The sequence below is a fragment of the Dunckerocampus dactyliophorus genome, chromosome 12 (assembly GCF_027744805.1).
Source record: "Dunckerocampus dactyliophorus isolate RoL2022-P2 chromosome 12, RoL_Ddac_1.1, whole genome shotgun sequence".
Lineage (NCBI taxonomy): Eukaryota > Metazoa > Chordata > Actinopteri > Syngnathiformes > Syngnathidae > Dunckerocampus > Dunckerocampus dactyliophorus.
Genome location: NC_072830.1, coordinates 2732338 through 2758932, shown reverse-complemented (window position 1 = coordinate 2758932; position 26595 = coordinate 2732338). Strand labels below are relative to the sequence as shown.

At 42.5% G+C, this 26595-nt stretch overlaps 1 protein-coding gene across 2 annotated transcripts in view; it reads left to right on the top strand.

The window, feature by feature from the left end:
* Positions 1-26595, top strand: part of arhgap35a (Rho GTPase activating protein 35a) — a 99055-nt gene that overhangs the window by 23150 nt on the left and 49310 nt on the right. The gene's annotated exons all lie outside the window — the stretch shown is intronic.

Sequence of the window (26595 nt, the reverse complement as noted above, 5' to 3'; positions counted from 1 at the left end):
ATGTTTCAGTAATCCATCAATCCATTATGGGACACATGAACTGTACAAGCAAGGTGTTTTAAGTGTAAAAGTAAGTTATCCGCTGTTAATATGAAGATGGAAAAACAAAAGAACACATTCTTTGGTGATGAATGACAAGTGTAGCCTGATGATGATTTGCATTGCAAATTGGACTCCCAAATCTGACTTTTTTTTACATGTTAAAAGAAGCTAACCACTGTAGTACATAACAACAAAGCACTTTGATCGTACGGGCAGCAGTTGGCAGTCCGCTCACTTCTCACATTCTTTTCTTAGCTGTCTTTGTTGAAGCTGCTGATTTTGGTATAAGTGTTGCAAAAAGCAAAACGCGTATCGTTTTTCCCTTTTGATGTTGGCTGAAGTGAGCTCTAGTACAAGTATCCTGGTTTGATGTGACATCATGCATGAGAGGAGTCTGTCCTATGATGTAAAGTGTTGAAAAAGCAACACAGACTTAATCCGTCGATTAGGAGTGCAACGATTCCCCCCTTTTTTGATTACAAAAAAATAATGGATTTTTTTGAGGATTTTTTTTCTGCCTTGAGGATTGGCTTATGACACCCACGCAGAGGACGAAGAAGGAAGTGGATGTTTGGAGGTCCGGGAAAATTGAATAGTGCCCTGTCAATTCCAGAATCGTGCAATTGGCCAATAAAAACGGAATCTACAATCTCGTGGATATCTTAAAAAAATCTTTTAAAAAATAGCTGACATTAATAAAACGATTGCAGTTGCATCTGCAAGTACATCTTCTTTAACCTTAAGCACGGATACAAACGTTTGTTGAGGATTATGTAGCAATGAAAAGTTAGAAAAATACTGGGTAGATTTGTCCAGTGCTGTCATTTCCTCTTAGTAAAGTCTTAGTAAAGTCATTATTCTCCTATTCCAGTAAATACTTCCAGTCTGGGATGCATAACTTCATCCACAAGAGCACCATCATGTAGTCCCAGGAAAATACACTTTGCTCCTATGATATGCACAATGTCAGTTTAACAAATACAATGCTTGATTATCTAAAAAACTAAACCAATTGGTCATTCATTATTTAGTGAAATGTAGTATTTTGTCTTGTGTATTTATTCATAATTGCTCTTTAACCAATCAAAAATATGTTTTTCTCCAGTACTCGATTAATCCAAAACATTTTCAGTAGAATAGTGGATTACTAAAATATTTCATAACTGCAGCCCTACCGTCAATGCTCTGACCTGCACTCATTCAAATTCGGAAGTTTAGAGGCTCATTCTCACATATGCGCCCCAGAAGAGCCGCAAAACCCCGCCCTTCTAACCTTACCCTCATTATGGAACCCAACTGTCTCATTTACCGGACATTTAAGATGTCTGCTCGTTAAAGAAAGCTGAGCTGGTTGTTTATGTGCATGCTAACATGCAGGATCCCTTATGGGGAGCTTAATCCAGCGGTGGCGTACACGTGTTTGCCGAGCCCCACCCTTATTCGGAAGCCTCCATAGCCCGACCCGCGATCATGGCGGCCGCTCGCTATCCAGCTCGCACCCGAAGTCGCAGCCTCTAATCTCTCCCTGGTGTGAAAAGCCATGCAAAAGAGAATTTATGTCCGCCCGCCACGGGAGGAAAAAGGGGAAGTGAGGAAGCGTTTGAGGAGGGTTGACAGATAAGGCTCTTGTGCTTTCTGTGTGGTGCTTTTTAAGCCATGTTAAGCTGCTTAATTAGACATAATCTACAGGCCCCAGACTGAGGCGGAACTAATGAAGTTAAAAGACTCAAATCCCAAATCCTGCCATCACGCTTTGCTCAACCCGCCACCATCATCTCATAGCGGCACTTCATCCACCGTCATCCTCCTTACCGTTTAGCTTCATCTACCGCTTCCTCACTGTTGTCCTCATTCTCACTGTTCTGTACTGCCACGACATTTCCCATCAGTCAGCAGTAGGGCTGCGCGATGTGGACAAAAACTCATATCCCCATATATTTATGTACGGAAAATCTAATCATCAATCTTCTTTATAACAAACCTTTAGTTTTGCTCAAAAAGTACAACAGAACAACATATGAAATAAAGTGTCCCGTTTAAGAGGACATTTTTAAATCTCAGCAGAAACTCAAGAATACTTTACTTTGAACTGTTTTGTTTTTTTTTAGAAAGCAGAACTTCTTAGGAGAGGCAAAAAAGATAATAAAAACACCTTCATTACGTTTAGAACTACAAATATACTTCATCCTTAGTTTCTTCATTTAAAATTGGCCATCACTTCATCAAAATCAGGTAATTGTAATATTTTATGTTGGCTAGCGTCTCTCAAAGTCTAGACAGCGTCATAATTACATCCCGCCTCCACCTTTTATCTTGTAGTTAGGACTACTTGTCTATTTATCACACATCCTTCTTCCATCACACGTTCCGACACGTAAGTGAGCGAGTCCCAATGAGGCTTGAGTGTAACAAGTAGTCATTTCATGAAGATGAAGAAACATTTATGTTTTGAGATTCCGCTCTGTAAAACACCCCGGTGGCATCGCGCCTCGAGAATGCGTGGATCACCACTATGCAGCATGCAGCAGGGGCTTTACTTGAACTTTTATTCTCCAAAATACCAGAAAACTCTCCAACAAGCTAGATTTGTGAAAATATGTCGCCAAGAAGGTTTGGACTGTTGGCAGATTGAGCACGGAGCACGCAGGGGGGCAGTGATGAGTGAGACGGACCTCCGTATCAACATACAAGAGAACAGCGCAAATCCAGCCTATATCCATATCAATATGCTTGTTTTTGATAGTGTGCCTAAAGGTAATATCGATACTTAAAAATGTCGAAATATATCGCCCAGCCCGTGTCAACAGTGAACATGTATGGGTGTATTCCCAAAAGTAGCCATATTTGTAGTCTCAGCTTCTCTTCTCTCTCTGTATAGTTCTCATCTTATCTTGTATCGCATGTCGTATGTCACAGACAGTCAAACCTCCCCTTTCTGTTTCCATTAGCTACGATTAGCAATATTGCACATAATAAACTATATTGTTCCACCAAATCAAGTGCCCAAAAAAATCACTATACGCTTTGGTGACTCACTGTTGGTGCATTTTTTTATTGAGTGTGACTGCTAATAACCCGCCATGGGGCCAAAGACAATTGCAAGTGCCAGGACTTTCATAAAGAAGGTGCGAAACACTATTGAATTGCATCTTGCCAGATGTACGGGAACAATAACTTCCATCCGTTTCTGCATGTAAATCTATAATAATTCTATTTTGAAATATATTTTTGGGTGTCTGGAACAGAATGCAGTAATCCCTCGCCATGTCACGGCTTCATTCTATGACTGTTTTTCACAAATATATGAAATAAATCATGCTGTTTGTGTTTGAATTCGGCCTATTACCAAAAAAAGTCTATTTAAGCAAACATAAAGCATAAAAATGGCTAAATGAAGTAAAACTATGCGCAACCAGGTTATTGTTAATATTCCGCTTTATTTGACTGCATGTAAATGTACTAATTGAGATAGCATCTTCAGATATATTCTGTATTCTGGGGTTATCACTGTGTGTGTGTGCGTGTGTGCGTGTGTGTGTGTGTGTCTGTCTCAAAGCGAGAACCCTGTTGATTTTGAGTAGTGTCCAACACGTGTTTTCTTTCTTTTCTTGGGAGAATGAACAGAATAAGATTTTCATTGCATGGTATTACTGCTGTTTTACCATGCACATGACAATAAAACTCTCTTGAATCTTGAATCTTGAATCTCTTGAATCTTGAACACTCACTGTTGATTTTGAACACTATGAGACACTCAGGTATCTGAGGGTGAAAGAATACATGTGTACAGTCAGTTCCTGGATTATTGTGTTACACTAAAGCAAGAACTGTATTGATTTTTTTAATACTATTTGACAAAAGATGGCAGTAGCAGCTGTCGACTACTTGGGGAGACATTCCTTGACACCCCTGGACTGGCCACAGTGCATCAACCCAATCATCTTTCTGTTCTATCTCAGGACAAGGACTTTATTGATTTTGTCATTCAGTGATGCTTGAGGTAGCAGAAGTCATTGGTGTGTCTGTGGTGATTTTCAGCCAATTTTCTTTGATGCATGCAAAGTCCAAAGACTAGTGAGATCTTTCCCTGCTAGCAATGAGTTTTATTTGACATTCATTCATGAGAGTCACGCAGTGACCTTTGTAGAATCCGAAATGAACTATAAATGTAGTGGAAGTTGTCTTACTCAGCCACTCTACTTGATGAAATACATACACACACACACACACACACACAACACAAAGCAAACATGCAAGGATATAATGATGGCTTTGTCAGGCCAGGCGCCTCATCACTTGCTGCTCTAGCAAGCCATGCAAATTCCTGACTCAGAACGTTGGGGAAGTGGTGAGCGCTACAACAAGTTCATTAAAGAGTTTTCTGCCTTTTCGCACATTTTGCTCCCTGCTGCACTTCTGCTTCCACAGTCTCCTCTGCCCTTCTTCTCTCACTTCCTGGCATGTATTGAAACATGGATGTGTGTTGTTGTTGGTGGCAGTGACCCAATTTCCTTCCCTAATCTCACCATAGGAGTGTACTGTACACGCTTGCCAGACACTCCATGATGTACATTGGATTTTTTATTATACCTAGGGACACTACTATAAAATGTAATTTGTATGTACTTTTGAGTAGCTTGTACAGCAGTGTAGATTTACTATCTACTTCAAATAATGGCTACTCTGTAGTCTTTCCAAGTTGAATTTCAATCGTATTTTCTAGGGCTGCTCCGATCGGTCAGTATGGGCCGGTTTCCGATCGGCATATGCCTATAAAATGCCGGCAATCACCTGTGGCTATAGCACTATTGCCCCCCCGCAGCGACCCTTTCGCGCAGTGCAGTGTCCTGACCTACTAGCATCTTTGCCGGTGTCGTCCTCCCGCTTCTTTCAAAACAAAGCAATCATGTCTGCAGTTAGGTGTGGAACCTAACTGCTAACACATGCCACGAAAATTACCTGGTGGGCTTAGCATGTTAAAAAGCATTTGAAGAACAACACTTGACAGCCATGTGGCTAACACTCGCCCGTATGTGTGAGACGGCTAAGCTAAGAACCCGAAAAATGATTGAATACATCCGACGAGATGAGCAGCCTTTCTCAGCCGTGGAAGACAACAACGGGTTGGCCAAAGTCTCCTTAAAGAAGGCGTCTCATCCTCTGCAAGGTTCAGAGTGATGTATGTTGACTTCAAACGGTAAGTCCCAATCTAAATGAAGCTGATTTTATGCTTCCTTTTTTCATATCGTATAGCCAGCAGCAGGGCTGCAGCCAGGAATTCTGAGTCGCATGAAAAAAAACGTATTGCCCCCCCTAATTAATTACAAATTGTATTAGTGATTGCCTATTTTTGGGCTCCCTGGCAGTCAAGGGACCTTGGAATTGTCCTGACTTTTCCCCTTTATGTGACACACTTGGCCAATAGCACTCATCATAAATAGGATGGAAAATGTACAATTAATCCATGTGATCGTGTTGGATGATCTCAGTCCTGGATGATCGGAATCGGCAGCATAAAACCCTGATTGGAGCATCCCCAGTATTTCCCCCTGAACAGATACACTGTATATACTGTAGTGATGCTTGATATCCACTGATAAGGCTACAGGCAGCAGGTCTTCCCTCAAACCAGTGCTTCTCAAACAGTGGGGTCGGGGGGGCGTGAGCGGCAGAGAGGACTTTGAATATTAGTGCAGACCTGCCAATGTGTATGAATTTGTGGTAGCATACATGTGACTCTTGAATACTCGTGTGCTTCGCTGCTCTCCATTTTGCTGCATTTGGCTGGTTTCCCTAAGTGTGACTTTTATGAGATCACAGAAGACAGGACAATCAGAAGAGTCTTTTGAAGGTAATTTGACTCTGTCTATACTAGGGCTGTGCTATGTATTGATATTTAAAAAATATCGATCTTTCTTTTAAGCACGATATCAAAGACCAGCTTATCGTTCGTATCGATATAGACTGGATTTGATGCGGTCTCATGTTTCAAGATGGTGCCGCCCAAGTGCCAGCTAGTTACAGCAGCTCCGTATTTTACGTGACGTTTTTGGTGTTTAATAGTGCTTTATTCCTACTTTCTTATTGTTTTTGTGCCATACCGACTCAAGCAAGTGTGCAGCTACGGATGTTCGTCTTGTTACGTTTCCAGCTTGCCTCTTGCTTGCTGCGGGAGACTCATTTATTCACGGCTCCTCCATTGTTTACACTCGGGAGCAGCTGTTAGCTTTGAGCCACGCACCCCTTTGCTACGCCGAGCGACCTGAGATCCCCGTGGAGATACGGAGAAGGAGGAGAGGCTGCATAGCGGGAGTGAAGCGCCGAGAGCGGAAAAGACGGCGTAAACCACGTTTACCGCCTGTCGTCATGGGGAACGTGAGTTGGTGAGATCTCTCCAACAAGACGGAAGCGCTAACATCGCTAACCCTGCTGCAGAGGGATTACCGTGAGTGCAGCCTGATTAAGTTTGAAGATTCTATTTTACTTTTTCTATATTTTTTCAAAAACAGAATGGACTATTTTATTCCAGCGGCTATTTTTTTTTTATATGATTTTTAAAAATTTTGGACGCATATTTGGCTTTAAACTTTGTGTAAAAAAATATCATGATATATATCGTATATCGATATTCAACCTAAATATATCGGGATATGACTTTTGGTCCATATCGCCCCGCCCTAGTCTATACTTGCCGTTCTCATCAAATTCTACCTTCCCACCTTTTCCTCGACTTCTACTATTCCCTCTGTGGCGGCCCACCGTCACTTGGCGCTGTCGTTGCACCGTTGAGCCGCTCTGAGGGCTGCCGCATTCTGCTCGTGCCTGATTAGTCGTCGTGCGATGCCGGAGGCGACTTTGTTTGGTACGCTGACTCGTCTGTCGCCGCACTGAGAGCGTAGCAGTAGACGACAACTAGGAAGGATGAGGAGGGAGAAGAGGGCGATGGCCGAGGATGCTGAAAGGGGGCGATAAAAGCCGAAGGGGGGAAGGACGTGAGAGCAGGTGGGGAGGAGATAAATGAGACGGCAGGAAAGGTGACGGGAGGAAAGGAGAGGAGGGTAAAAAAAAGACCTTTCCTTCCACAGTGGAGATAACTGTTTAGAAATGCTGAGGTGGACAGAAGGCATATACAGCACCACCTGCCCCCCCTCCCTTGCAGTGGCTGACTTTCTTTTGCAGGTTTAGCTCATTCTCCAGTGTTTGCACAGCTTTATTTCACACTTTTAAAAAAATGCGTCTTGTTAATAACAAAGGCAGAGCAATGCAGTTGCGTATTTACATATAAATGATTTTGCTGTCATATTTGATAACAAATAGTCAAAGTCATGTTTACTTAACAATTCAATTTCATTTGAATCCAATTAAAAACTCTTCTGTACTAGCAGGTACTATTTATAGTTTGGGTTCCCAGTCACTCATACATTATAACATTTAAGGCTAACATTACAATCTCCATTTTGCTGCAGCGCTGTTACCTTGCTACCCTCAGTCTCCTCTTGGATAAATGTCTATTTAGCATGGCTAGTAGCCACATGCTGAGACGTAAGCAAACACTGTAGGAGTAAATCCACAGTCAGCACTGTTTTCTTGCTGCCGTCAGTCTCCACTTGGGTAAAATTGGTGTTTTACTACATCTTAACAACCTCATGCTGACAAATAAGTGAACGTCGCAGTATTATTCTCCACAGTCTCCACTTTGCTGCATTGCTCAATTTTTTGCTGCCCTTCCGTGTCCTCCTGGATAAAATTTGTGTTTGTAGTAAACAAACAGTCCACGATAGAGATGTCCCGATTCACATTTTTTGGCTTGACAATAAAATAAATAAATTTTAAAAAATTTGTGTAACAATGTGAGCGCAAGGCCAGGAATTGTGTTTATTTGTCTCTCTGGTGTGTTTCTTCATATCATGTGAGACTGTGTGTGAAATTGAGTGTACTGGTGCCAGCGTGCGTGCGCGTGTGTGTGTGTGTGTGTGTGTGTGTGTGCGCGTGTGTGTGTGTGTTTGGTATTGTTCATGGAATTGAGCCCACTGTGTGTGTTGACAGTGTTAGCTTGTTATTGCTGAAGGGCTGGATGAACGCTGAGCGCCATGTGCCAGGGAGGGGAGGCGGATCAGCAGGGTTTCCTCGTACTGTACAAGCAAATGTCTCCTGACAAAATCAAGGTTGCGCACTTGAAATGAAAATACGACTTGATAAGCCCACCCCCCTCCACCCGTTGAGCTCATCCTCCCGCATCTCTGAGCCTCTCTCATCCGTACCGTCTGTTAGGCCTTTGTCAAATAACGGATTCCTTTTCCCCTCCCTTTCCCTGAGATGCTGTTGCGTATTTTGTGTGTCTGTCTCCTTCCTCGTCTCTTTCCACTTCTCCCTCGCCTTACAAATGGTCTGTTTGCCAGACGACGGGGAGAACACACACGTCTGCACATCCATTCACACAAAAGCAAGAGGCAGAAATAAAGAAGGCCTTATCTCTCCGACCAGAGACACTTTGTTCTTGTGATTGCATGCTGATGAATAATATATGTGGACACACACACACACACACGCACACCATTCGATTGGTGATGATGCTGACATGGGCCCTTGTACAGTGCTTTATGTGTGTGTGTTGTCACTGGGAAGGGATGAGGGCTCTCCAGGGCCATGCTGATGAATGGGAGTGTTGTCACCAGTCAGGTCCAGCTGCCTTCGTGCTGCCTCAATGCTGCATGTTCTCAACAGGAATTAAGTAAGAAAATGTACTGTAGCTCTGTATTACCTATAAACTGGACTATTTTCTATTTTCTGGAAACATGATGGTGACTGTGCTGGCTCAAATTTCCTGTCTCCATGTCAAATGTCTCACTATGAACTCAATCCCAGCCATTTTTCAAAAGACAACCCCTTTCATTAGCGGCCATTTTAGACCATTCAGATGATCTTTCAAGGCACACAGAATATTGTGTTCTATGGCTATATAAACATGGAACCTACCAAGAGAAACATTAGACTCCCATCTTTCATCAGGAAAAACAAGTTTCTTTCTACCCCTTTGTGTTCTTTAGTAATCAGCAGTAGAACATAGGTTCTAGTTTCAGGAAAATATCAGTTCCCGACTAAAAAAAGGGAGAAAAGCAGCTTTTTGTGAAAAGATACATTTCAAGCATAACTTTCACTTTGACACAAACAATATGATCCATGCCGAGCTCTTATTAAATGCACTTCTGCCATCTTGTGGCCGTTTTTATGGCTTAAAACTACTCTAAAATTGACATCTATTAGTGTGCACTTGCTTCGTCATCACCTCTTTTTTTGGCTCTCGCGCAAAAAAGCGTAAAAGACGTATAAAAATGGAATGCGTTAATGCTATATTCAGCTACAGGAGCACTGGATTCGATCAAAGCCATCCCCAGCCTTTTTTCTGCATGACTGACTGGTTTAATGCACAACAATAACAACAAAAAGCAGCCATTTTTCAAGATAAAGTTGAACAAATGTAAAAAGTGTTTTATTCCTTCAGTGCAGCCCATTACCAAATGATTCATGACCTGGGACTGCGACGCAGCCCGGTGGTTTGGGAACCCTGAGTACCTACCATAATGCTGTAGTTATAGCCTGGGCGTTTATTTACCTACACCACAAAGACGACAGGGCATCAGTTGGATAATTGGAGACCGGATCGTTGGAGACTCATTATGTGTTTGTCTTTCATAATGATTTAGCGTGCATGAGAAAAGTGGGAAGGAAAAGTCAGCTCTCTGACCACATGGTCCTAACAACTGCACATCACAGCAACAAAAGAACCAAAATCACTTATGAGTTGATTGGAAGCAACATTCCTGCAAGTGGAACGCCCAACATTTTATGTATTATTTTTTTATTTGATGAATTATTTTATTTTTGTTTTATTATTTTATGTATTGTTTTAATTTAGCAGAAATTGATAAAGCTGCTGGATGCTGACCAGTAATGATACTTCAAACGAAGCTGCAGTCATCTTGTGGCTTTGATAACATTTAAAAAAAAACTTACATCAGGAGGTTGTCTACAGCCACATCTGGTAATGCCAATGTTTTTTCGACCTGGCCCCAATAAACCCCTGTGGTTATTCGCTTTTGTCGACCACGTAACCGGCGCCTACAGGAGACTGGCCCATCAACTGAGGTGTTAATTGGAGCATTCACCTTACGTTTGTGCAATTTGGAAACCAAGTCCAGTTTTCAAGAAAAATACCAGTTAAGAATGGAATTAACATTGCCTGTACAGTTGATAAAGGTATCATGACAGCAACATGAATTCATTTCATTTCCATTTCTTGTGATCAGTAAAAACACGACAATTGGCTTGTGTTTGATCATAAATGGTCTACTGTATTTATTTAAAAAAATGGTTTAAAATAAGCCCCATCATTTTCTCTGGCAGCTGCAGCAGACTTGTTACTTTCATTAAAACATGCGACTCAATTCCCGTCAATACAGGTTTTGTTTATGGTTTATGTGTGTTTATGGTTTAGTTGATGCTGCACAGCCTCCAGCAGCAGCACAATCCCCATCATGGTCAATATGCCGCACTGAGCTCTGTCCTGATTGCCAAAACTAAACCATGTTTGTTCCCTAATAAGATGTGCTAAAAAGCCTCACGTAGCGTTATTCATGCCTGTCTGCAGCAAGTCTACGTGCACCTGTGCACTCACCTCGCTCTTCAGATGATGCATGCGCTCTGTTCATTTGGCTAATTGTGTGCAAGTAGCGGTGAGCATGCACATCAGTTGGGGGAGAGCGGGCGGAGGCGGGGGGTGTTGGTAGACATTTCAGTGTGTGAACAGCGTGCCCTGGGAAAAAAAACCTGCTGTCACAGCAGTAGCTAAATCATTTTCCTGCAAAGACATTTGTGTTTGGGTGGTGACGTGTGTGCATTAATTCAGCCTGGCAGAGCGGCTGTGCATTTTTTTAGTGTGCGTGGTATCGCAAGCCCATAGCTCACTGCTGTTTTTTTTCTTCTCCTCGCTGTTCTGTACATGAATATTAGCCCCGCTGGGATGTCTCGTAGAAGACAGGAAGCACATGTAGGAGAAAGGTACAAGGCTGCACTCTTGGAGGTGCAGAAGACTTCATTTGTGGTGCGTACACGACAAATGAACACTTGTTTTCTGCTGTGATTAACTCATTCAATCCCAGCCATTTTTCAAAATTCAACCCCTTCAGTAGCGGCCATTTTAGACCATTTGGACTGGACTGATCTTTCAAGGCACACCTGATATTGTGTCCTACGGCTATATAAACATGGAACCTACCAAAAGAAAGATTAGACTCCCGTCTTTTGTCAGTAAAAAAAAAAAAAGTTTGTTTCTACCTTTTTCCGTTCTTTAGTAATCAGCAGTAGAACATAAGTAAGTTTCAGGAAAATATCAGTCTCCTAGAAAAGGGAGAAAAACAGCCTTTTGTGAAAAGATAAAACCATACCAGCAAACAGGGGTTGTTTTACATCAAAATAACAATTTATTTACAAATGTAACACCATGAACTATTTAAATTTTTTACATTTGGAACTTAAGTGTGTGTGCATGTATGTGCGTGTGTTTTAAAATTTCCCTACAATGCGTAACCTTCTGCACGCGACACCCCTCCACGCTCTCTCACTTCCTCCTTGCTGTCATGTGTGATTTGTCCATTAACATGATCCCTGCCAAGCGCTTATCAAATGCACTTCTGCCACCTTGTGACTGTTTTTATGGCTTAAAAGTGCTCTGATGTGTAAACGCATTAGTGGGGAGTTGCCTCATCATCTCTTTTTTACCTCTTGGGTAAACCCCCCCCCCCCCCATAAAGGACATATAAATACGTTGTTGGGATCAGGCGTACGTGTTACCACACGCACGGGCTGTGCTGAACGTTGGGCGTGGCCAGCACGTAGAGGAAGTAGGGTATCAGAGGGGCTGCAAGTGTGTCGTACTCATGGAGCAAGTGATTGGTGACACCCACGTGCTTGCCATTTGCCCTACGTAGGTAGCACGTCTGGATGTAAGGCTCGCTTTAGCCTGAACAGACACAGCTGATATTTGGGTATTGTGTATATATAATGTGTATTTTGCATTTTGCAGCAATTTGCAGCCTAATTACAGCGAGGGTGCACACGTGCGCACCCGTAACATGCCGCCACCACCACGCATGTCTTCAGTGATCTAAATGGGAATGTGACGGGATGTTAGCATGTCGGCGTGCAGAGCGGCCCCGCAAACACACCTCCTGACAGGCCAATTAATGAGGAGATGTGTGGATAGGATTTAATAGGCAGTGCACACCGAGGAGGAAGGGAGGGGGACAATATTTACCAGTCTGGTCAGGGCCCAATCGGGTTTAGATTGCTCTGGCTCTTCCTCGCTACACCATTTGTCTTCTCGTTCTTATGATTTAATTAGGCCCCCGTTTGGTTATCAAGCGATTGTGCCAAGAGTTTGATTTAGCGTCTGTCAAAGATTGTTTCGACTCGGGCAAGAGGCTCACTTGAAAAATCCAAACATCAGAGTGGCTTGTGGGCCGCCAGCCAGATGCAGTGTGCTGTTAGTGCCATGGGCTGCAGCCTGTGATGAATGCTCTGATATGTTTACTCCATTAATTACAAAGCTGTAAATCAAGCATGGATGCACGGGGGGACGAATGATTGTACCGGGAGATGTGGCCTGGGGGGTTCACTTCAGAACGCAGTTGCAAATTTTCATCATATAGTTACCAAGAAAGTTTTTATTTATTTATTTATTTTTTAACTTAACTGCATAAAGTACCAGGCGTTATTTATACGTCCATACGTCAACTGAAAATGATCTTTTTTTTTCCACAATTGAGCAGTAATTATTCAAATTTGAACACATTTTCAATCAACGATTCAATATGTTCATCTCATTCAGTATTCAATATCTAAACAATTATACCAACATAAACAATGCAAAAAAGACATCAAAATAACAGTTTATTTACAAGTATAACACCATCAACTACTCATTCCTTCACGCTCTCCACTTCCTCCTTCCTGTCATGTGTGATTTTTCCATTCACATGATCTCTGCCGGGCTCTTCATATGCACTTCTGCCACCTTGTGGCCGTTTTTATGACTTAAAGGTGCTCTGAAGTGAAATGCATTAGTGTGCAGTTGCATCATCACCTCTTTTTGCCTGCAACGCAAAAAAAAACGTAAAAGACGTATAAATACGTTGTTGGGATTGGGCGTTCAGGTTTATAAAAAATTATAAATACATCTTTGATCTTGAATGAGTTAATGAGTTGGAAGAATGTATGAATGTTCTGAACTCCTATGTCGATGCCAGTGTAGTATGCTGCCTGGAGGAGTTGGCATAGCGTGGATGTAGCTTCACCTCCCACGCCACTTCTTCAGGCGCACACCAGTGAAGACTGAATCAACAGCACCTCTGCTGGTTGCAGCCAAGTATTGCATAATATTTTGCTATTTCACACAATTAAAATAATTAACATACGTGGGTTTTCTCCGGGTACTCCGGTTTCCTCCCACATTCCAAAAACATGCATGTTAGCTTCATTGGAGACTCTAAATTGTCCATAGGTATGAATGTGAGTGTGATGATTGTTTGTCTATATGTGCCCTGCCATTGGCTGGCCACCAGTCCAGGGTGTACCCCGCCTCTCACCCGAGCTGCTGGAAACGTGAATTTGTCTTGGAGATAAAGTAAGCAATTATCTACCTACCTCGGCCGAGGGTCAAACGGGACGTGCCGTCAAAGAAAACTTCCGTGAAGGCATTATTAACTTTGACGGCCCTAATATACTGTACATTACGTAAATGTTTGATTGGGGCACAGCGTTTCCAAGTGTAGAAAGGAATATAGAATCTTTGTTTACCGATTGCTGTGAATTTTCTCTGACTTGGGAGCCAATCTGCCTCAGCTGCTGAGTTTTCTAACTAAGCCCACTCAAGGTCATCTGGTCAATATGCCAATTGAGGTTATTTATCACTCAGCTCACACGTACAGGTTTTTTTTTTAAGCCAGTCTGAATGACTGACTCACCCGTCTTCCCATCCTCTCCATGCTGCAATCCCCATGGAGACTGGAGAGAGAGAGAGAGAGAGAGAGAGGAAGTGATAGAGGAAGAGAAAACAATAGAATGTAGTCCTGTGTTGTGTCCAAAATAATCCCTCATCTTTACGCAACAATCACAGTAATGACCTCAGCCTGCTCTTCAACAGACAGACCTGCACCTTTTTTCAAAATTGGTCAGGTGGGGTGTGTGACACTGTGCTGGTGAATACCCCCCCTCTGCTTTGGGATGAAGGATTTGAAGGGTTTAAGGATGCTGTGTGTGTGCATGCGTGTGTGTGTGTGTGCATGCGTGTGTGTGTGTAGTGAGCACTAATGCAGATGACGTCAGCAGTAAAAGTGAATGATGCTGCATGCAGTACTGGAATGCTGTGTTCCCTCGCTACATCACGCTTCACCTTTCGTGGATTCACTCTTTGGCGTATTTTCTAAGTGGAATTTTGCAGGGTTTTTTTTAACAGCGTATGAACACCTTGTGGTGTAAAGACATCAGAAACATTGCATGTTATTCCGCCACCATAGATATGTGGTCCAGCTCCAATATGACCCCCTACATTGGTTTAACAATGCAATACATAACTGCGTGTGTGCGTGTGTGTGGTTTCTATTGGAATGTTTTTTTTTCTTAACAGAGACAGGGTCTTTTTTATTGTTTTGGGTTATTGCTGTGATTTTTATTCCATTTATTCATCCATTTTTTATGCCGCTTATCCTCATTGGGGCGGGGTGAGATTTTTATTGAAGTGCAACTTTTGCTGAAAGAGACCGAGAGGCCATTTTATTTTCATTGAGTTTTTTCTTTTTGTGTTGAATTTATGTTGCTTGTTTTAATTTATTGAAAAGCGCTTGACATTCCAACTACAATGTTAAATACTCTTAAGAAATGAAAGTTTATTGCTTTTGATGCAATGTACTCATTATTTTGCCATGTAATTAATGACAACATCTCAAAAAATATTGTCAATAATATTGATGATCAACAATAATTTGTAAGACAATTATCATCCAGCAAAATTTGTTATCGTGGAAGGGCAACCCCTGTCCTAGAAGGACATTGGGGGCAGGGCATAGCCCCATGAAAGCCAAAGAATCCTAATATGGAGCAAAAGCAGGCGATACAAGGTACTACTTCTCGTACCTGGTGCTTTTGTTGGCTTACTCTGATGCTCCACAGTCTCTACTTTGCTGCAGTGGTCCTTTTTCTGCTGCCTTGAGTCTTCATCGTGGTACTGTTTTCTTTGAGTGGAGATGAGGAGAGCTGAACCAGTAGATATATCCAGTAGATGAAAATGTCTAAAAATGGCCTTTTCTGCAATGGTCTATTATCCTGACGCACACCTCAATTGGATTGAATTGTCAGATGTTCCTCTCCTCAAAGGAAAAAGTTGGAGCGTGAGCAGTATGTGGAGACTAAACGGGTGCAGAAAGTGAATGTTCATGTTCCTTGTTTCAGTCAAGGTTTACTTCCTGCTTGTTGAGGCTTGTCAGGGCAACAGCAGTGAGAACTGGAGCAGAGTGATGGTTAAGTAGATCTGCCAGCGTACCATTAGCTAACCACAAGTGCTAAAGCACTTAGCAGAAGCTGCCTGCTTTAACCTCCTCATCCTCTACATGCCTTTCTCTTCCTCTTCCTCTTCCTCTTCTTCTTTGCCCCTTTCAACTCACTGTGCTTGAAATTCGTCTGGCTCATCTTGCTCTGTTAGTTTTTGCGCCGCGTCGTTTATGATCTCAGGCCCCTCACTAGACTCTCTCTCTCCTGTAACAAGTCATTATTTTCTTTTTTCTCGTCTCACTTGAGGAGTGTGTGACGCGCAGGCTCCTAAATGGCTGCAGCTGCTGTTGGAACATACAGTAATTGTTTCTCGTAATTTTGAGTCACTTCACTGTATTAAAAAAAACAAAACAGTCTTGCTTTGCTGTGTACAAATAATGTTGGAATTGAACGACTGTCTTGTCTTTTTAAGCCATGATTATAATTGCTGCCCCGCCGTCCCCAATCTGTGTTCCAATGCACGTCACATGCCATTGGAAAGCTTATTTAGCTGATATACGACTGATAAACGGTGTTCCCTCGCTCCATCGCGGTACACCTTTCACACACCTGTTACAGGCTGAGCCTGGCCCTTTAAGAATTGCATTGTGGGAAGTTGAGTGTTGTAGTTCTGTGCTTTAGCACAGGGTGGCGGTGTCTCACTATTGTTTCTGTTGTGTCGGCACTGCCCATTGTCTTCTGCATCCTGATTTGCTGTAGACCATTGTCAATCAACCTCCTTCATGCCTGTTGTGGTCATGGCTAGCAAACTAGCTAACCGTGTGAGCTGCTTGCGAACCTCCAATACCATAAACAACAGAAGAAACAGAAGAAGCTAACCGTGTGTGACTCTGAACGCTGTATGGTTGCAAGTTTTCTCCCCGACAAAACCCACAATGTCGATGAAACATTCTGCACCCAAAAGGCAGAGGAACCCAGCCATCACACAAAAGGCTGGACTTGTGCACATGCTGAAGGAAGGCAGAAGTTACGCAGCTGTAGGGGGCCATTACGGAATAAATGAATCTTCGGTTCATAGAAGACAAGGAGGAAATTCAAACAAAATGTACCATCCCCCTCTTCTAACCTATGTAGCGCAGGCCAATTACTTCCAGTCTTATCTCATTCAATACCAAAGACGAAGTTATGCGATTTTATAAGCCTGAACGCTTGATCCCAACAACGTATTTATATGTCTTTTACACTTTTACAGGCTAAGGGCTCAAGGAGGAGATGATGCAACGCCTCACCAATGGATTAGGCCTGAGAGCAATTTTAATGTCATAAAAACGGCCACTAGGTGGCAGAAGTGCATAATGAGAGGGAAGGAGAAACACGCATGACAGGAAGAGGAAGCCCTTGCATGAAGGCAGCTGTTACGTTGCAGACCACACTTTAAAAAATTACACATCGAAGGGAAATTTTAACGCATGCACATGCACACACACGCGCACGCACGTGCACACACATAGCTCAGTTCCAAATGTGAAAATTGTAAAGAGCTGATGATGTTATGTTTGTAAATGAATTGTTATTTTCATGTAAAACAAGTCTTTCTTGTGTTGTTTATGTTTGTATAGTTGTTTACATATTTGAGCTGTCACAAAAGCAAAAAATATTTTTGTCAAAGGGAAAGTTATGCTTGAAATGTATCTTTTCACAAAAAGCTACTTTTCTCCGTTTTCTAGTTGGGAACTGATATTTTCCTGAAACTTAACTATGTTCTACTGCTGATCACTAAAGAACGCAAGAAGGTGGACGCAAACTTTCTTTTTCTGATGAAAGACGGAACTCTAATGTTTCTTTTGGTAGGTTCCATGTTTATATATCGCCATTGAACACAATGTCCTGTGTGCCTTGAAAGATCAGTCCAAATGGTCTAAAATGGCCGCTACTGAAGGGGTTGTCTTTTGAAAAACGTCTGGGTGTGAACAAGTTAATCATGATTAATTTATTTGATTAAAATTTCTAATCATATGACATCCCCAGTCATGGTGTGTGACCAAGTCAGCTGTGGTTGCTTTTTCAGGCTCCTGATTGGCCAAAACACACATGAATAGAATAGAAACTTTACTGCAGACACACAGGTCCACATCACTAAATGTAGAAGTACATTACAAAAACACAGATATAATCATTGCTGTCCGTGATCATTAAAATAAGTACTGGCATTTGTTTCAGTGCTTCCAAAAACAAGAGGGATACCTTGTGTTGCTGTAAAGGCTCACTCAAAGCTATCACGATGACATCTTTTGAATCAACTAATGGCCGCGTAAATGTATAAATAACATTCCTTCACACAGCATGAAAGGTGGGAACGCTGCAGGTTACAAACATGACTGGCACTCGTCCACCTTGGGAGCTTGAGCAAAATTCTGAATGCATCATTAAATGCCACTTGAAGCTTTTTCATTTTGGCTTTGCTGAAACTGCACCACAAATGAGCGGCATAGAATGCCGTACAGAAGGCTCTAAAAAGAATCATCTGTACACATGCCAGCACATTGGCTTGTGCGTACACCTTACAGCGCTGGCGCCGCACATCATCGCCATCACATAAATCATTCTGAATAATATGACCCCATTAGACTTTGTTCACATGTGGACAGACATTTTTCTTTACCTCCACTCCTTTGGATGGATGTTTTTTTAAAACTGGAGTGCACGTTTTTGAAAATGTCTGTGTTTATGTGGACATGGCCTTAGACACATTCTGACTGCTGGGAGGTCAAATTCAGCTTGTTGGCTTTCAAGAGAGCCCAAAGCCACGCCTCTAACCCTAAACCTCACATTCATTCCAAAAGAAGTTGTGCAAAGTATGCTGAGAGCCGCATGCTTTCTTCACTGGATGTTTTCACTTTAATGTCCACAAAACCTGGTGCACAGGTGGGGAATCTGATGTGAAATCATCCATCCAGCATTTTGGAGGAGATTTCATTCCATGCGTCCACGCTGCCATGAACCATGTAGATGAAATCCAGCCCGTTAGTACTGTGCCTTCGGCTATTGCAGTCTGCACTGGAGCGTCAACAACTTGTTTGCTGCTTTATTAGCCTTCAACAGAGCACATAAGGACCAAGCCCGCTGAGTGGAAGTGGCACCTATTGGGCCGTGTGTCGACTTCGCACTGCTGCCAGAATGAGATGATGGTATTGGAAGTACTGCCGCTCAAACCGCACCAAGCGCAGCGCCTGGGCTCTCATGAGGAGAACATGAGGAGAACATGAGGAGAACAGGCCCTGTGCAAACTTTACTGGCAGCTTCGGCGTGTGCACACATTCTTCCAAATAGCTTTACACTTGCTTTCATTCCCCTCGAGAGCCATTCTCCAGTTCTCTTTTTCTCATTTAATTGGACGCAGGAACCAGCAGTGCATGAGAGTTACTCATGGTGGGGGGAAAGTGTCTTTAAAGCAGAATGTACGTATTTCAACTTTGCCTATTTAGAAAGAAAGCAGAGGGAGGTGTGAGATATTGAAGGGGAAGCATCTACTTCCCAGCATATGGTGTAGGGTGTGTTTTCGTGTGTGTGTGTGTGTGTGTGTGTGAGGACCATCTGTTACCTAACAGTTTGGCTGAGCTCATGTGAATGCTACATCTTCTATCAGGAGCAGTGAACCTGCCTGTGTGCAAACGTGCTGCCTACAGTCCAGACAGGACGGCTTTACTTTGGTGGGTGAGCCTGAAAATGTTCAAATTTGATGGTCTTCCTTAGGGATGATCAGTTGATCAATGATAGATCGGCTATCGATGAGTATCAGCCCATTTCCGTAAAAAACATGTGATCGGCACATGCCGATAAATGCCTTTCAAAGCCGATCACAAAAACCGATGGCCGTGTGGCGGCGACATGACAGTTCACGTCATGACAACACAGACGTGACATGAATGTGCACGTGTGCGGTGGCACGTATGGTTGCCAACGCACACTAGTCTGGAAAACCTCAATGGTATCAGTTTGACAGCTGGACACGCTACGCATTTCTTTGCGTGAAGTGACTCACACGCATTTCACTCCTCTGGCCGTGCCTATTCGTCCTGGCGACGTTCGGTTGTGGTGTTTTTGTGTCCTTGTTGAAGTGTGTTGCTCCCGGCGTCATGTTTTACTCCTCTTCCTCATCCTCCGTGGGCCGAGGATTCATTTGTTCCATGGTGGCGCCCTGCAGCCACGTGGCTTCTGCCTTCCTATGGTGTGTGTGCGGGTTCAGCTTTTTGTGCGGTGGCTGGCTTCCACTGGGTGCAGAGCGTATCGGCGGCGTTGTGGGTTTTGTCGGGGGGAGGGCTGAGGGCCGAGCAGCGTTCGGAGTCGCACGGTTAGCGTCTTCTGTTTCTTCTATTGTTTACAATAATGGCGGTTAGCAAGCAGCTCGCACGGTTAGCTATTTTGCTAGCCATGACCACAACAGGAGATGGTCTACGGCCAATCAGGAAGCAGAAGACTGCAATACTCAACTTCCCACAATGCAGTTCTTCTTAAAGAGCCAGGCTCGGCCTGTAACAGCGTTCATACGCTGTAATAAAAAAAAAAAAGCTGCGGAAGGTGAACTGCGATGTAGCGAGGGTACACTGTATTACATTTTCATATTGTGGTGAGCATCCAGCAACTTTATCTGCGTCTGCACGCTCTGTAAAATGTCGGTTGTGCTACTCAGCTGTTGATGTGCAAGTAGCTCGTGTGTGGTATCAATGCCGTTTTACCGCTATTAGAACACGGGTTGTGTTGCTGCTGTGTTGCGCAGTCTGCTTGTGAATAAATGAGCACGTTGTGCTATGCAGCTGCAGCCGTTGACGGATAACGGCCCTCCCCTCATTCTGCAAACACACAAACGCATCGCATTACTTCCATCGCCCCAATTACAAATTGTAATTGGCTCATTCAAGTGAAGCCTCCCCAGTCCCTTTGGACTAAAATAAGTTGTTGTATTAAAGCAGTGCGTATCTCCTGCAGTCCTGCATATTTGCATACACGCGTTTGTTGCCGTTAGAGCTGTTTTGTTTAAGTACACGAGCCTCAGGTTACACAGGGAGGGCTGAACATCTCCACTGGATGCTTGCCAGATGTGTGCATACTGTTGTTCTAATGGTGAGAAAATGTCAAGCGGTGATCAAATTCGCTCTTATCTCACCAGCGCGCACAGGAGATAAATGTGGGGGGTACTTAATGAAGTGAGGCCATGAGCGGAGAGGCCTACAGATGTATCTTTGTGCTGGAGGAAAACACTGGGCTTATCTGTTTGAACCCATCTTGGATGTATTAGGCCCTCTCTACACGGGAATGCTCTTGGGATTTATTTATTTTTTGGCGGGTTGAAAAAAAGTTGCGTCCACACTGTGCCAGATTAGATAGATTAGATGCTTCATTGATCTTCAATAGTTGCATCCAGATAGGAACGCATCACTGGGTGAAAACGATGTAATACACTACGGCTGCAACTAACAATTATTGTAATAACCGATTCATCAGTTGATTATTTTTTCAATTAGTTGATGAATCGATATTTTAAAAAACACATTTTAAATTTGCGCCTCTTTATTTAGAAATAGAAGATTGGAACTGACAGAGCAAATAACACCAGGTTGCCGCTAATGTTAAATAAAAAAAAAATGTAAATGTTTGTCAATTAACCTCAGTAAAACAATAAATGTACACAAAAATACAGTCATGATCATTTTCTTAGTCAATGAATCTGAAGCTTGTTTCAATGAGTGAAGTAATGGTTTGGGCCATCGATGGACCAAAGAGGCAAAAATGCCCATCTCTGTTTTCCAGAGCCAAAGCTGATAGTGTATGTGTGAATATCTTGTCATGGCTAAAACACAAAGATAATATGTCTGCTTTCATGGATAACTCAGGAAATTCAAAAATATTCACATATGAGAGGCTGAAACCAGCGGATATTTATTTATATTACATATTTAAATCATATTTAAAGCAATTGGTCAACTACCAAAATAGTTGTCGATTAATTGGGTAATCAATTAACCGATAGTTAATCGATTAATTGTTGCAGCTCCATAATACACAAGGGCACACCTACGTGCGGCGCTGTAAACAGTCACGCAGACGGAACCACGTGACACACCAAACTAGAAGAAGAAAGAACACATGCGCATAAGTCCGTCGTCTTCTGCCTTCTAGACTTCTCATCTAGACGTACGACGAAGTGGAATTACTTCTACAATTCAAAATATTAGTAGTAGTGGTTGTAGTAGTGGTGGCAGTGGTAGTTGTAGGTCAGGGCTCTCCAAACCTGTCCATACTAGAAAAATGAAAGGATGCAAGGGCCACTTTGATATTTTGTAGGGGTTAGGATTAGGGAAAATCATATTTTTAGTATGAACTTCAGTCTTTGCTCTTTTTTTCACCATTTTTGCTGGAGTTTTTTTGTCCAAATATTGCAACTTTCTTCTAAAAAATATTCATACGTTTTCTCTGACTTTATTCTGGCTTTATTCTCATAATATTAAATTTTGCACCCAACCTAATTTTCCAAAACGTTTTGTTTTATTTGTTTCTTGTATTACTTTTAAAAGAATATTTTTTTACTTCAGCTCTTTCACTAAAATGAATGTTTTTCCCTCCGAGTATTAGGCGTTTATTCTTGTAAAAGTGTGACTTTTTTTCTTTTTAGAATACCACTTTTTCTTCAATATTTTGACTTTATTCTTGTAAAATTACAGCGGTTCTTGTTGTTGGTGTTGTTTTTAAATAGTTTCAACTATTTCAACTTTCTATTTGTACATTTTTGTTTTGTAATTATGACTTTATTCCCATCATATTTTGACTTTATTGTCACAACATTATACTGTAACTTTTCTTAATTTTCCTAAAATTACAACTTTATTTTGTTTTTTGTTTTTTCCCTTCATAATATTACCATTTTTAAATAATTATGTATTTTTTCTTTAATATTTCAACTGTTGTTACTAAAATGACACTATTTTCCTCCCGATATCACAGGTTTATTCTTGTAAAACTTTTTTTCCTTTAGAATACCACATTTTTTCTTTCTATATTTTGACATTATTCTCGTTAAAAATTAAAGTATTTCAACTTTTTCTTGTAAATTTTTCTTGTAATTATGAATTTATTCCCATTATATTTTGACGGTTTCTCATAACATAACTTTTTCTGCATCCTAATTTTCCAAAAATGACAACTTTTGTTTGTTTCTTACTATCACGACTAGTCTTTTCTTCTTTAATATTTAAACTTTATGCTAGTAAGATGACATTTTCCCTCCATATTACAGTAGTCTCGTAACATAGATTATAACCTTTTCTTTTAATATTTTGACTTTATTCTTGTAAAAACTGCAGATTTTTACATTTTTGCTGTTGACTTATTCAATTATATTTTTTGAATGTTCTGCAGGCCAATAAAAAAAAAGAGCCGTGGCCCACAAATGGCCCCCGGGCCACACTTTGGACAGCCCTGTAGTAGTCAGTCCTCTTGGAGGATTGTACGAGACTGAGAGGATTTCTACCGTAAGACAGTAGTTTCCAGCTGTCATAGTCCCGCGGCACATTATATTTAGCTGTGCTATCAGCTACAGTAGAAGAGGTTAAACCACTGTGGCACTTTCTCTGCTCCCTCTGTGTGATTATAAACATTATTTCCAGAAGCCCTCTTTATCTGACTTAGAACCTTGCTCTCTTCTGCTGTGAACACGGTCGCCTGTGCCCTCTTCCCTCCTGTCTTTTTCCTGCATTCTTAGTTGTGTGTGCGTGTGTGTGTGTGCGTGTCTGTTTGTTTGCAGTCCCGCTTATCCCTTTTCGTACCCTCATCCTGCATCCTTCCTCCCTCTGTCTGTCCGTCTGCCGCTCTCCTCGGGAGGTCTATCAGCGTCTGACCCTCTATCGCCACAGTGCCAGGCGGGCGGAGTGGACTGCAAGTAGAAAACGTGAGATAACCACCAAGCTGTATATATTCTGGGATAAATGCAGCACTGTCCGTAATGTACTCCACGTCCATGTATGCAGTGCGGCACGGCAGACGTGAGGGGATTTTCTTACCCGTGACCGCAGGCTGTTTTCCCGTGGTTATATTGCCGTGCAATCAGATAACGCCTATGGATAGATGCTTGCGAAGCTGCAAATGCAAAAGCTAGCGCTAATCCACAGAGTGTCCGTAATCCTCGTCCCAACACTTGTGGATCAGAATATGGATGTACTGTATGGCTCCTGCATCTCGACTGTATGTTGACATGGTTTTATGCAGGCACAGATCACAAGCACCAGGAAGCCTACAGTAGTAACAGAGTGTCCCTATGCACAGCTTCCATCTCCTGCCCTCAACCCCCTGTTTCTTACTAATGGACAACACGTCCCCTGGGACAGTGGGGAGGAAGAGTGATGGCTAGAGAAACAAGTCCGACAGATGGGGATGGGAAAACCCATCATTTGAAGATAATATTATAGGAGGGTTTTGGGGATGCGCAAGGAGGGCAGAAGTGCTTGTCGGCCTGCTTCCTGTGAGGAGTGAGGGGAAAGCAGCAAATGAAAATAAGTGAGAGGAAGCGTTTCCCCCTGCCGTCGTCACCGTTGCACTGCTTCATGACTATTTCATGATGGTGTCAATTCCCAAGCAGAATGCAGGCTGTCGAGGTTGAGCACCTTTCATTACAAAAATATGTGGCAATCAGCAAGAAATGTCAACTGCTTTTGTCATTATGGAAATGATTTACCTAGAGGAGCATCCTAGGGATATCTGAGGGATTAATTTGAACGCCGTCTTCACAAAATCTACTAATGTTCTGCTTGAGGAGCTAACATTAATTAGTTTCCTTGAATAGTTGTCTTCAATTTAATTTTCCTCATCATTTTGCACAGAATTGGTTGGACTGATCATTATTCTTTGAAGTCCCGCTTGATTCTCTCCTTCTCTCCCTCCGAACTCTTGTTAGCTGTGTAATGAGAGGAATGCAACAACCCCGTGAAGGCAAGTACACATTCCCCCTTATGGACTGTGAACACAGCCTCGTGTTTTCGTGAATGTGACGCCCTGCTGACTATTCTCCAGTCTTGGCCTCGCTTGTCCTTGAGACTGGTTGTGACCTAGAATGACGTCCTGATTGTATCGCTATTAGGTTAAATACAATGTGTGTGTGTGTGTGTGTGTGTGTGTAAATGAACTCTTCTACTCCTGAACTGCTGCACACAACTGGGTGAAAAATAGCCAAAACATGCAATCTTACTCTGTTGCCTATGCTGTTATTTTTCTGACAAATACACCCTCTTGTGGCACTGTTGTTAAACACCCATAAGTTGGATAGATTCGATCTCTCAACATGCTGTGCAAAACACCCACTGTAACTTCAGGGTGTTTAGCCGAATCGCCACGAAATGTGGCACACACCTTTAGGGGACTGACAAACACGTGTGTGTCAAATTTCAGCAACATTGGTTGGTTGGTTTGGACTTAGCAGCAAATTGACTATAAGTCATTGGTAATGTTTTGAACGATTATGCATTGAGGATATCTGTATTCTATGTATGCTAGCATGTCTTCAAAAGCATTTACAGAGCTAGTGTGATGTTTTTGTGTCAGACCATGACCCTTAACTCATCCAAGCTTTACCACGCCCAGCCCCTTCTTTCCCGAGGGGATTCCAGAGTGCTGCTCACATGGCCTAGGCCGTTGACCCCCTCTCCCTTTCCTCACAAAGCCATTCTTCTAACCATTCTTCTCCTGACCTCCATCCTCCCTGTGTGCTAACGTCCCACCCTCTGCTGCCCACTTCCCTTCACAGTGCCTTCCACACTTTCCTGCCGTCTGTCTCTTCTTTTGCCACTAATTCTCACATTTTAATGTCATAGGCAAGCAGCAGCACAGCCCTTAACTTCTCTCTGCCTGGGCTGAGAGACGGTGGCATGTGTACTGGACTTGCGCACCAGACACCAGACCTATGTTGCTCTATCAAAGTTGCTGCAAGGGTGTCTTGAAGGTCTGCTCAAAAACAAAGTCTACATTTACTGTCTAAGAAATCCTTGTTGTTGGAATTTGGCATTCACGTTCAGTTTGACTTAGCCGGCCTCACGATTGATTTGATTTGTCTTTCAAAGTGCCACCGTACTCCATTTTAAAGATAGATGGGGCTGGTGAGCAAGTGCAAATCAACTCTGTGATTGGGCCATCCTTCAGTGGTGACCAGCTTTATTTGATCTCTAGTGATGATCTCCAGCGCGGTACAAAAGGACATGATCCGAGCAGTCCTTGTGTGCTCATGCCCGGGCATGTTTGCTTAAGCAAATATAGGTCACTTGTCTAATGCAGCTCGAAAATAGGACGGTTATTGGTCACACAAATGCCCTTATTAGGCGGTTTTTGCAAGTTCCTTCACCAAAAAGTGCTTTTTCTTCCTAATACAGGAGAGCTAAATGTTGAAAATGCTTGGATTACATGTCTGGAAGCCCTATATGCCTGGTGCTAATCTGCATACTCTGACATTTACCAGTCTTTTTACATTCCTATTGATGGATAGGTCTACAACTCAGCACAAGATATCATTCGTGAAAGAGACGAGGTCTATTGCTGCATGCCTTGATAAATATTTGATGCATATTTCCTTAAGCAACTTCTAAAAACAAGAATTCTTTTTGGTTATGAGTCCCCCTTTGTCTCTTTCCTGGTAAAACACTAAGGGGGGGGGCTTTGTAATTTTGATTCACAGTCTTATAGGAATTACGGGAATTCAGCTTCTAAAGGCCTCGCTCAAAGGCTTTGATGAGACAAACGGCTCTCAGCTTCTTCAATAAAACTGGAAATGTGCTTCATATCATATACTGTGGTTGATGCATAACAGTTGCCGTTGCAGTTGGTTTTTTCTTACCCCCCCCGCCTGCTCTGTTTCCACCACCTGACTCTGGAGTACAGCAGATGTGACTTTGAAGTTCAGAATTGAAAGATGAATGTGTATCCAGTACAGCAGCAGACACGGCTTTAGATGCTTTTACAAACAGTTCACAGCGA